Source organism: Trichechus manatus, unplaced genomic scaffold (genome assembly GCF_000243295.1).
Source record: "Trichechus manatus latirostris isolate Lorelei unplaced genomic scaffold, TriManLat1.0 scaffold00010, whole genome shotgun sequence".
NCBI lineage: Eukaryota > Metazoa > Chordata > Mammalia > Sirenia > Trichechidae > Trichechus > Trichechus manatus.
The window spans coordinates 31817244-31830683 of NW_004443946.1; the positions used below are offsets into that span (position 1 = coordinate 31817244).

Genomic DNA, 13440 nt, shown 5'->3' on the forward strand with positions numbered 1-13440 from the left:
TTTACAAGGAAAAATGAATGTATTTAGGATGAGCCAAAAAACAACAACAAAAAAAGCTTCATTAAAACAGTGCTAAAGGAAGTTATTCTGGCAGTTTTAGGGCCGAAATGCTCACAATCCATTAGTTCATGAAGGCTGCAGAGCCTGGGAATGAAGGTCTACAAAGATTAGAATCTTTTAGAAAATGGACTTGTCCAAATTTCATGATTACTTTAAGGAAATCCGAGCTCTCTGCAATCAGAAATACGTAATTAAAAACTCATTATATGTGTGTGCATATGTACATGCATGTGTGCGTGTGTAATTCATAACCACAAATAAGTACCTACTATGTGCAAAACTCCTTGGGAGAGATGGATGTGTACTAAAATAATTCAGACAGTAAAAAAAAGGGAGGGGATAATAATTTACATTATTGAATACCATTCAGAGAAGAGAAATTAGCTTCAGAAAGATCCACGTATAGAAAAATTCAATGTATGTATGAAAAGAGTGGCTGTGACATAAGATACATTAGATGTGACAGGGAAGCAACCAAAGACATGGCAATGTGCTGTAAATAGAAAGGGTGGAAAGGTAGATGGAGGTAGAAGGTGAAGAGTATAGTGGTAGTTATTGAATGCTTGTTGTTGCTGTGTGCCATTGAGTTGATTCCAATTCATAGTGATCCTATTGGACAGAGTAAAACTAGCTCATAGAGTTTCCAAGGCTTAAATCTTTATGGAAGCAGATTGCCACATCTTTCTTCCACAGAGCAACTGGTGGGTTCCAACGATTCACCTTTCACTTAGCAGCTGAGCACTTAACCACGGCGCCACCATGGCTCCTTCCTTGTACGCACAAGTAACCCTGCTTTTTATCAGACAAAAGGAATTACATTTTAGACAGTACTCTTACCTATGATTCCGAATTAATTTCTCCTACTCAGCCTTCTTTGGGATGGTTAGGACTTTGTCTTCTGCTGATACGAGTTAGAATGCTATAAAAAGAAGCTAAGGTTGTGAGAGAAGTTTTCTGAAAACAGACCAGGAAATTAGCCCAGTGGTAGGGAATATATGCCATAGGTCAGCCTCCCTATCTGCATAAGGTAGATAGGGAACTCCATCTGCAGAGGGATTTCAACAGGCCAGTGGTGCTGGTGAGTCTATGCTGAGGCAAGGGGAGAGCAGACATCAGTGAGAGGACAGCTGCTAACTGTGACCCTGACACCTGTCTGGGTGACTTAGACTTTAGTGACAGTCTTTAAGCTGCCACGTGACACAGAGCTATGACATAAAAATATTTCCCTTGGCTGAGAGTGGAAATAGAGAAGTATTGGTGGGGAGTGTGTATGTGTGTACTTTCAGCCTGGTAGGCTAGTTGTTGGAATCACACTCTACCAGAGCAATAAGAGTCCCTCCCCTTCAACAGTTCACTTCTTAGGACATTTACATTCTTGAGACTAACAGGACTTAGGTGAAGCTAATTGATAGAGGACACAAACAAATCATTTGGGGGCTTATAAATTCCTCAGTTACCTGGGAATTCTATTTTTCTTCACCCTGATGTTTGCTCTTTGTACTTCAGGTCTGGTTTTATATACGTTTAAGTTCTTGATTGACTCCAGTCCCTAGAGAACTTTTTTATTGACTTCTACTTGAGTCTTAATTCTCCTTCACGTGACTCCTTAGCCAGCACATTAGAAGAGTTTGTACTCAGGGAAAAACCAAAGTCAAATATGTGAGCTCATTTTCGGTGTATAAAGTGAAGTCTTTAGGGTTTGGAATTCCAAGTATTCAGTGTTTCATTCCTTTTAGGGCTCTTTTAGGAAGCTATGTACTTTCTTAATTTTTTGACGGGCATAGATGATCCAAAGGATCAAATCTGGCTTCTGTAAGTCTGGAATAAAGAGTACTAAAACTAAACAGCTAATGATCAAGTTAAATCACTTCCTTTCTCCCACCCAAGATGTAGATGTAAAGATCTGCTATTCTGATGAGGAATGAGGAGCTCACAATTTACCTTCATTGACCTGATATAGGCCCCATGTGGTTGTGCTCCTATAACCAGGTTGAGGCTGATGACAGAAGCAAATGGAATCTATCTCACCAGACCTCCTCCCACACTTTATAGCATTTCCTTGTTCACCACTTTAAATTGTTTGTGGGTCTAATGATGGGTACCTCCTCCCTACCAGTGAATCATAAGCTTATTCGGAGACTGTGATCTTCTCATATGTATGTTATCTCTTAAAGTACTAAGATAGTTTAAGTATCTGATCGTTGTTCAGTAAATACCTATTCACCGTTGGATTTTCTTGAAAAAGAATGAAAATGCCTTGCTCTTCTTCACACTTATTTGGGCCTGTAAAGCATGTAGAAATGAAGAAAGACATAGGATCACTTTGGATGTGTTTTACTCCTTCAGTCTTGTCCCCTCCCCACCAGCAGCTAAGTCAACGCATTTGTCGTCTTCTTTTCAAGGATCATAAGTCCCCGACAAACAGGAGCTATTGAAGATCATGTACATAATTAAGACCCTAAACTCAGAACTTTCTGGTAGGAGAGAATGTGTATGCTTAATTCCTTTCTCTTTGAGAGTTTGACCTAATAGTATTGTCAGGAATATTATGAAATACTAGCCCCAAGATAAAAATTGCAGAGCCAAAATAATATTATTAGTTTTTTAAAATTACATTTATTAAATGTTTAATTTATAAAACATTCTATGTGTAAATGTTTTATGTGCAAAGTACTGGGCTAAGTGTTTTACATGCACTGTTGCATTTAATTCTCGTTACAATTATTTATTAGCTATTATGTAAGTATGACTATTATCCCTATTTTATGCATAAGGAATGAGGCTTAAATAGATCAAGTAACTTACCAGTGTCTGCAAGAGCTGAAGTGGTGAAGTCAGGATTCAAATTCATGCTTAAATTCTCCCGTGTCTGTATCTTACATAACAATTAATCCTAGGAAAAATTAACCTTTCATGTACTAACTGCCATATATTTGGATGTAGAGGTAAAGAGATATTTTTCTCATCACATTCTTCAAATATCCTGTTGGTATACATTTCAGAGGATGTAGCTTATGTCCACCAACTGCACACTTAGAATTATCACTTTAAGTTATGACAATTAAGAAGCATCTCTTTTCCTAAAAGAAGTGTAACTGAATTAGTAGGAATAACATTGTGCTAGGTGATCATCATATAAGTGTGTCGTGTATATTGTCAAGTATGTTTCTGTCAATGGTTTTGACTTATTTACATAAAAGTCTCCACAAAGCTAAAGCATTATTGAAGTTACATTAAGTGTAATTATAGAAGGTAATAACACATAAAATATAAGTTGTATGCAATGTAAATTTACAGGTTATATGGAATCACCGAAATACAGACTTCATTATTACAAATATTAATCTTCATTAGCAAAACAAAAGATTTATGCCAGGAATTTTGGTGTTTGTACACTCTTTCAGTTTATCACCTGTATATGTTAGTAAACACTGAAAAGTATTTAAGCATTAGAATTTTTGGTGTTAACTGAATGAAGCTTTCAAGGATTCTTTTTCTTCTTTTTTTCTTGGAATCATGCTGAATTTTTTTGACAAATAAAAAGTTCATGCCTACTGAGAGTTTGCTGTGAAGTATTTTGATAACATTAACATGAGCCTCAAAGTAATACAAACTCAGAGAACAGACACAATCATTTCAACCATCAGCTTATTTCTAAGAATCCTGTCACATGCTCCCTTCTTATTTCAACTCACATTGAAGAAGTAGGAAGAAGTGCATGACTGTGCTGTCATAGGGAAGTGGAGTCTTGAGTATTCATTGCTTCAAGGAAGCCTGTGTGTGTGTGTGTGTGTGTGTGTGTCTGGTCTATAATAACTACTCTATAAATTCAATTCTGTCTTAAACGTACACTCAAACCTGTCATCAATAAAACAAAGTGCCAAGTTATCCCCACAAATAGCCAAGGTCTTACTCAGATTTCCTACTAATTCAACTAGTTTCCATCTTCTTATTTCTTCTAGGTGCCAGACTTGCTTTTCAATCTCTAAAGTAAATATTAGGTGGCTTTACTTATTCATTTATTTAGCAAATATTCTGAATCTCTATTGAGATTCTACTCTGTCTTAGGCACCATTCTAGGCGTTAAGGATACAGGTCTTCCTCCTTCAGTTGAGGGAAACAGAATAGTAAACAGGTAGATATCTCATGTACTGACTGTAAATAAGGCAGTTTAGGGGAGTTATAAATGCCATGAGGAGAATAAACCAGGGCATTGTGACACAGAATAGTGGGACTAGGGTGGATGGGCAAGCTATTTTATACTGGGTGTCTGGGGTGGCTTTCCAGTTGGTGACATTGCACTTAGACCTGGATGAGGAGAAATAGCCACAAGAATATCTATATAAAGATCGTTCAAAGCCAATGGCACATACACCAAGAGCAGAGGCCCTAAAATATGAACAGCTTTGGCATATTTGAAGAACAAATTGGCCAGTGAAGTTTAAAGATGGAGCATTTGCAGACAAAGATTTGTCAGTGATGACAGCTCTGTAAATGTCCACATAGCGTTAGGGGAGCAGTGGATTTCACTTCAGGTGAGTAAGTTGTTCCGTGTAAGCAGTACAACCCCAGAAGATTATTTAGGATTGTAGAACCTGGATAAATGGTATATCAAATCAACAAGCATGTCAATTAACTTTTCTTGTATGGTTTATTTGATTACATCTTTAATCTGTGTTTCTGTAGAGTGTCTTTATAACTTGTTGCTAATGCAGAATAATTACCTGTTCAGTAGTTCATCTATTTAGCACCCATTTACCAAATGTCATACTATATTTCAGGTGGAGAATTAAGTATGGGGATACGAAGATGAATAAGACCCTACTGTCATGAAAACATATAAAAAATTAGAGGTAACATAGGATTCTGAGTATATTTACTGGAAAAGTATGGTTTCTCGTTTTAGAAATACGCAAAGTTTTGAAAGAAATTTTAAATGACAGTGGCATTGATAAATATAAGTGGCCAGAGCTGATGTGGAGAAAGTTAAAATAAAATTTTTTAGATCTAAAACCTTTTGACATTTACTAGTAAGACTGGATTAAGGCCTGCATGATCTCTTGTCATGATGGAGAAGTTTAGAAATTTAAATTATTGAAAATTGCTCTGGATGATAATATACTTATGATTGCATATATCAGGGGCCAAAACCTAAGCAAAACTCCTGCCAGTGTGTGAGATGATAGGGCCCCCTATTTGGCCTTCCAGACCTGATGAACCATAGGCATCTGATGGGTCTCCAAGTCAGGCTACAAGACAATGTCTTCCAAACTGAATCTATATGAATACTGTAAAATAGATTATGTACTAATAATAGCTGAGATGTTCCAAACAGAAAACAAAGTCTGGGATTTTGAGTTTAATATTCCTATAGTTTTGTTAACACAGCCCCCAAAGAGCTATCCAAGGTGCTGAATTTCCTCTGGCGGCTCAGCGTTGTTAGTCTCTGTGCTTGACCTGTTGGCTCAATCTTTGTCTCTCACCTTTGTCTATCCATATTACGTGCCATGATTTACTATTTATATGATCTTAGCAATAATGCATGACAGATTCCTGTTCTGACTTCTGCCTTGTCCTACCTTCTAACCAATATATTATTCAACCATGTTTAAACAGATTTCAGTGGAAGTTTATACTTAGAACCTCCCCCAAAAGTGCCTTGGCTCCTACTACTATGTTTCCTGAAACAATGGGATCATTGATTTTACCTCCAATTTATCAAGTAATTCAAAACAATTTTGTTTCAGTCCATAAGTATACAGATGGTCTAAAAATAACCTTTAATTCATTTAATAATACATAAAAATTAAACTGAAAAATATAAACATGTTTTTTTCCCTCTTATTTTTGTTATCATCATCATCAGAATAAATATAATGAGGAAGGAGATTTTAATTAGTGAGACCTTCATATAGAAAGTAAGATCTTGATAAAAATGCAGATTTAAAAGGAAAACAATTGCAATAGTTTAGCCTTAATAGAGGAAAAATAGAAACATATAAACATAAGTAATTTCCTGTGAATACATTATCTTTGTACTTGGTAAAGTAATCTATTTTTTCTCATAAATAAAATGGCAATTATGCCTAATTAGTTATGCTCAGCTTCTTTTTAGAAGGAAATTCCTTCTTGCTGACTGGGAGACTTCTAAAACTTTCCAATACTTTACCCATTGTAATTTAAGAAGAATGATGTGACTGGAATGGTTAAGAATGTGAGTTCTTTGATCAGATAGTCTAGATTTTTATCTCAGATCTACCAGTCCCTAACTGTGTGATCTTGGGTAGATTTTCAACTCTATAAATTTATGTTTTTTCCACATGTAATTTGAGGATAATCAAATATTCTCTGAGGGTTGCTATAAGGATTATATGAGATAGTGCATACCCAAAGTTTAGTGCAGAAACTGACACCTAGTAAGCATTCAATAAAAGTGAATTATTATGATTATCACATCATCATGATCATCATAAATCAGAAATCATTAACCATAACTGTACGAGCAGTTTAAGGTACTCTGGTCCCCTTCAGTCCTTGACATGAGTACTTGATTTTAAGGAGGGTAAGCTGGTAGCAGTTCCAGCCATGGCACCCATTTAATGTCTTGACTTGAAATGCTATGAGCTATGAGAAAAGGCAGGGAAGGTAGTGGTTACTCATTCATGAACAACCATTCTTAACTAACAATCAACCAGTTGATTATAATTGATTGGTTGGACATGCTATTGTAGTTGCCTTTAGGAATATATTACATTTCTCTCAATATAATAGTTAAAATTCTGTAGGCAGATAATGTGATATTGACATAATGAGTAAAATAGTGATTGATAGTGAAGTTGTAAAAGTAAAAAGGTGCAATGTGCTTGAAAGCCATAGAATTTGAAAAAGTGCAAGAGATAAGGAATACTGATGAACGAAATGTGACAATTTAAGACTGACTATGCATATATAACTGAACCAAGGAATCCATTAAACTAGTCATTCTTAGAGGTTGCAGCCTATAGAACTGTAAATATGGTTAATAAAACTACCTATTTTTATTTAAGTATATATCAAAGCTTCTGTTGGAAGAAAGCTAGATTTATACGTTATGACTTGCTCAAGATCATCGTCTTCCCTATGATCATCTCTAGTAGAATATTTCTAATTTAAAATATATTGAAGTGGATACTTCTGAAATTAGGTTCTTTTTGAATTAAACAAAAAGGATTGTGTTTTTCTAGGGACTGCTATAGATGTCACTTTATAACAAGACAGATAAGGCAGTCAATATACAGAGATTGAGTTTGATGGCCAAACTAACTTAAACATTTATTCAATCAATGAGAGATGTCAATTAGAGCAGCATTTCTGCAGTGGGGAAAATTTCAGAGACTCTCAATGAGAGTGTTAGTGTTGTGTTATCAGAAAGGTTACAGTTGTTGCTTCCATAATGACCCTTGCTCTTTAATGAGAATGTGCGATGTCGGAATCAGGGGAGAGAAAAAGCCAAGTGACAACAAATTTCTCACCAAATTTATAACCAAATTACGAAGAGATTGAAACTAATCAGACATGTTTACCAAAATGAATAATGACATTTAGAACATCTTTAGTTATACAGATGTTTAGATTGCTGATGTCCTAAGAATTCTATGATCTGTGGTGGCTTTAAAGTTGAGATCAAATTGTCCTTGTGCACTCAAGGTAGCCTAACTCTAAGGGGAAGATATTCTTGGCGAAAGAGAAAAAAATTTTAAAAAAAGGTTGGGGCAGGCATTTGATTCCTTGGAAGTAGACAGACATTGCAATGCAAAAGTGCCAACAAACCCTAAATAATTTTGTGTTGATTATACTAAATTAGAATAGTGATGGCTATAATCATTTGATCCCTGAAGCATTAACGAAAATTCAGCATTATTTTGTGTGGAATATGTATCATTACCCTTGAGCTTAGGAAAGATTATTACTAAGTCTGATTAAATCTGGAAGCCGTGATAAAAGCTATCTTTAACCCACTAATGACAGAGCCATATTATCATTTTATGATGAATGAACACAGTTTAGCATTTTTAGCACTTGGTGGGGAAAATAAGAAGTCTGCATTCATTTTCTTGATTAGACTGCAAAGTAATACAGAGAAGCTGATAAGGATTGCTGCTTAATGAAATAGTGTTCCGGCTGATTGATTAACCTATTGTAGCTTCCAATAACTCAAAGTACTGAATATCTTTGTATAATCAAAGATATTATTCAGCAGCGTTCTAGAGAATGTGAATTCATAGATGCAGGAATACAAAAAATAAAAATACTACCACTTCACATGTATGTATTGCTTTTATCTTTTCAAATGCTTTCACATATGTTTTATGGTTTAATCATTATAATAACCTTCAGACTGAATTAGACTTTTACCACTTGTTTTCTTAGTAAGAAAACTAAAGTACAATACAGTTGAGTGATTTGCCCGAAGTCACATAGATTGTCAGCAAAACCATCATTGCAACCCCAAGTCTAATATATTTTTTGACTTTGGTAAAAATTAATTTATTTTATGATTACAGACAAATTATTTGCTATCATTATCTTGAATTCTCTCTTCTAAAAAAGATGTCTGGTCTGTATTCATAGATAATATTAGAAATTCTTACTTATCAAGTTATCAATAAGTAACATTTGATCAAATCAAATCTTACTGATTTAATTCATTAGTGCTAGGCAAAACTGTTTCTAAAATCCCCAAGCCATTTCGGACAAGTTCTGATTCCAGCATAGCATCTGACACTCAGTTGTTATTGTTGTTGGGTACCCTTGGGTCCATTCTGACTCATAGCGACCACATATGACAGAGTAGAACTACCCCCATAAGGTTTTCTTGGCTGTAATCTTTACAGAAGCAGATCACCAGGTCTTTCTCTGGCAGAGTTGCTGGGTAGGTTCAAACCACCAGCTTTTCAATTAGCAGCCAATTGCTTAACCTTTTGCACCACCTGGGATCCTTTGGCATTCAGTAGTAGCTCAATAAATATTAGTTCCTTTTGTTCTAGTTCTCACCTCAATGTTGTGGCTTTCTCTGCAGTCTAAATAAAAACTTTTAAGGGTCTTATTTGGCCTAAAAACTGTTGATGGTCTACATGATCTTATTAGAACTCTGTTCATAGACGACTACTCAGTTAGAAACATTAAAAATTAGTGAAAATACAGCCAAACGCAGTTTTAAAGCACATGGGTAGAGGGAGTTGGTATTTTGTTTCTATCAAAGCCACAGTATTTCTACCTGAAACACAGCTTTGCAAGTAAATGGCATCCCCATTCTCCAAGTATTAACATCATAATGGCATTCTGTTGAATAGCTGGAATTTAGGGCAATCAGTACTAAAGATTCAAAGTTATAGGAGTCCTACTGGTCCTGCTTGGCATGTAACCAACAGTTCAGATTCTTTGGGGAAGATAAATGTAGAAAAGAATCATTGTAACACAGTGATATAGACATGATTTAAGGAGTATGGATAAGGAGCTGTGGAAGTGCCTAGGACATTGAAAACACTATCCTGGGAGTTGGTGAATATCCAGGAAAGCTTCTCCTTGTGAAAGGGACATTTGAACATCAAACTAACAGAGCTAGAAATCTTGGAAATATCCCTGGCATTCCCTCTCCCTTCTCCTGCAAATCCAATAAATTATCAATTCGTTGCCAATTTTACCTGTAATCGTTTCTCAGCTCCATGTTCCTTCTCTTTATCTACGATTCTCCTAGGTGGAGCTCTCATTATCTCTGTTTAAATTAGGCTGGCTTATTTAATATTCCCATTTCCAAGCATGTCACCCTCAAAATCATCATCCAGCCTATTTAAAACTTTAAATCTAACCACGTAACCCCCCTGCTTAAAATCCTTAAAAGGCTCCTTGTGGCCTACAGGATACTGCCTAAACTTAGGTTATCTATGGCCTGGCCTCTCCTTACCCCTGGATACTACGTTCATGATAAGACATTCCCTGATGGTGCTTGATGCTGCAGAATTACTTGTGATGTCAAGAACATTACACTCCATTTCATGCCTCGCCTTTCCCTCTTTTTGTAAAGCCTTTTGCATATCCTTATCCAATAGGATATAGTCTGTACATGGTTCAGTGTCCCTCATCCAATATGATGTTGAAGTTGTTTTCCCATCTCAAAAATCTACTAGATTAGATGTACCTCTCCTCTGTTTTTAGAGCACCTGTACATACCTTATCTTATTCATCTTTGTATTTCTCACTAAGCATAATGCTTGGAACATAATGCCTGCTCAACAAATGTTGGTTGATCTTATCATAAGAATAACATGGATGGACATATATAAGTTGCTAGGTGGCATTACCATGTGCAAACACAAGGAGATATAAGAGCAAATGCCATATTTTATTAGTTTTCTATTGCTGTGTAACAAATTACCACAAGCTTAGTGAATTAAAACAACTTCCATTTATTATCTTGCAGTTTCTACAGATCACAAGTCCAGGTGCGCTCAACTGAGTTCTCTGTCCAGAGTCTCACATTGATTTTAAGGCTGAAATCAAGGTGCTACCTGAGTTGAATTTTCATTTGGAGGCCTGAATAGGGAGAAAGACCTGCTTCCAAGTTTCCTCAGGTTGTTGGCAGAATTCAATTCTTGCAGCTATGTAATTCATGGCAGCTTGCTTCTTCAAAGCCAGTGATGGAGAGACAGAGTCTCAGCCGACTGCTTTAAGTTTCTAACCTTAAGGGAATGTTCAACCAGTTGCCATGGAGTCTATTCCAACTCCTGGTAACCCCATGTGACTTAGGGTACAACTGTGCTCCATAGGGTTGTCAATGGCTAGTTTTTTGGAAATAGATCTCCAGGCCCTTCTTCCAAGATGCCTCTGGGGGGACTCGAACGACCAACTTTTTGGTTAGCAGCTGAACACATTAACTGTTTGTATCACCCCGGGACTCCAGAAGTGCTTGGCTGTTTAGATCAAGCCCATACAGGATAATCTCGCTTTTGATTAACTCAAAGTCAAGTTTTTAGGGGCTTTAGTTACAGCTGCAAAATTCTTTCATTTAATGTAATCTTGGGTGTGCTTTCCCATCACCTTTGCCATATTCTGTTGGTTAAAAGCAAGTCCAGGTTCTGCCTTCACTCAAGGAGAGGGGATTATACAAGACTATGTACACCACGAATCAGGAATAATGTTCAAAGTCAGAGTTTCTAGCTGAGAACACTAAGTGACCAAAAATGAAGTGGGTTTTGAGTGTTCCTCAATGAATCTGAGGTGATAACTCTTTCAGGCTTAGACCGTGAGTCTCACTATCTTACTGTTGTTCTCATTCTTGCCTTTTCTCTCACCTGGCCTTGCCTTGTTCCAGGAAGGATCTGAAATGACTTAGCAGTAGACCGTGCTATATGTATATCAGTGTGCAGTGACTTGGTATAATGCCTTTGGGGGAACATGTTTTATTTTGAAATAACTGGTGAATTAGACAAAATGATGTTTTTTAATGTCTTTTGATTTCTTGACTGCTGCTTCCATGGGTGTTGATTGTAGATCCAAGTAAAATGAAATCCTTGACAACTTCAATGTTTTCTCCGTTTATCATGATGTTGCTTATTGGTCCAGTTGCGAGGATTTTTGTTTTCTTTATATTGAAGTGTAATCCATACTGAAGGCTGTGGTCTTTGATCTTCACTAGTAAATGCTTCAAGTCCTCTTCACTTTCAGCAAGCAAGGTTGTGTCATCTGCATAACACAGGTTGTTAATGCTGCATGATGAATAAGGAAGACTGAAGAAGAATTGATGCCTTTGAATTGTGGTGTTGGCAAAGAATACTGAATATACCATGGGCTGCTAAAAAAACGAACATATCTGTCTTGGAAGAAGTACAGCCAGAATGTTCCTTAGACGTCTCATATACTTTGGACATGTTATCAGGAGGGATCAGTCCCTGGAGAAGGACATCATGCTTGGTAAAGTAGAGGGTGGACGAAAAAAAGGAAGACCCTTAATGAGATGGGTTGACACAGTGGTTGCAACAATGGACTCAAGCATAACAAAGATTGTGAGGATGGTACAGAACAGGGCAGTGTTTCATTCTGCTGTACATAGGGTGGCTATGTGTTGGTACCGACTCGATGGCACCTAACAACAGTGTTTTTTAAAGTTATCTGAATCCATGAGGTTGGCAGTAGTTTAAAAGGGCAGTGGCCCAGTTTGCAGTTTTAAATTCTCATTTGTATCTATTCCTTATCTGATGACTCAGGCTTGTTCAAATCTAGGCCATATGTACATATAACAATTAAATAAGGAAATTAATACACAATGTTGGAATCCATCTCATAGAAGGCAAAAGTATGTGGTTTTGTTATGTTTTGTTTTCTCTCTCCACATGCTTAAGTAAATTGTGGACATTCTTTTGCAATCTTTAAGTTAATATTCCTGGAAATACCTCAATCATCTTATTATGTATGTCCCTACCCTTGGATGGGAAAAAATAATTTATCAGGCATTATGATCATCTTTTCTTCTTAAATAAATACGTGATGCTAAATTCACAGCCTTCCTATTCAAGTGTTTCATCACGAAAATATTAAGTCTTTCTTATGTCTAACTGTAATCTCCTTTGGTTAATGTAAGCCTTTAGTTTAGGGATTTAAATTTTTGCCTGATGTGCTACTCTGTTGATTCACTTAAAAAATTGTGAGATTATTTCAGTAAAATTTGTGTCGATTGATTTCTGTCCTTTGAATATTTAGTTATTATAGAAGTATCTCAGTCTATAAGATTCATTCAAATAAAATTGAGGAATTTTGCAATTGGAAGTCCAGTCTTCTTCTTCATGAGACATCTTGACTTAGATGTATGGACATGCAGTTTCTGTTTAATCATGTTTCTATTGAATCCAGTTTTTATTTGCCTTTTTCATTAATGGTCAGGTCTGATCTCTGTGTTAAGCCGAAATCTGCCTCTACAAAAGCAATTGCCTATAGTCCCTTGACCATGTCACTCCACTCATGTATTACTGGGTTACAGTAAATCTTTACTGTTCTTTTTTTTAGTTAAATTTTTGTTTTTGTTTTAATTAAAGCATCACCCACAAATATAAAATTTTAAAAAAAAATTCCTGCAAAGTTTATATAGAAAAGAACAAAGCAGAAAAACTTTGACCTTACTCCTGACTACCTCAAATCCAGAGATATCACTTTCAGCTCTGAGCTGTTTCTTCTAGTTTTATTTCCGTATTTTAAAAATAATGTCATTACAGTTCTATTTCTTGTTTTCTTTTCTTTACATTTTATACGTTAATGTTAATTTTAGATATTATGTTTTTAGTTTCTAGGTACTTTCAATTTTATCTTCCAGTCTTTGTGTTGAATGAATCTCTGCAAACAAATATACAT

At 36.0% G+C, this 13440-nt stretch overlaps 1 protein-coding gene across 1 annotated transcript in view; it reads left to right on the top strand.

The window, feature by feature from the left end:
• NRXN3 (neurexin 3) overlaps positions 1 to 13440 on the top strand; it is a 1723724-nt gene that overhangs the window by 670194 nt on the left and 1040090 nt on the right. The window lies entirely within an intron of this gene.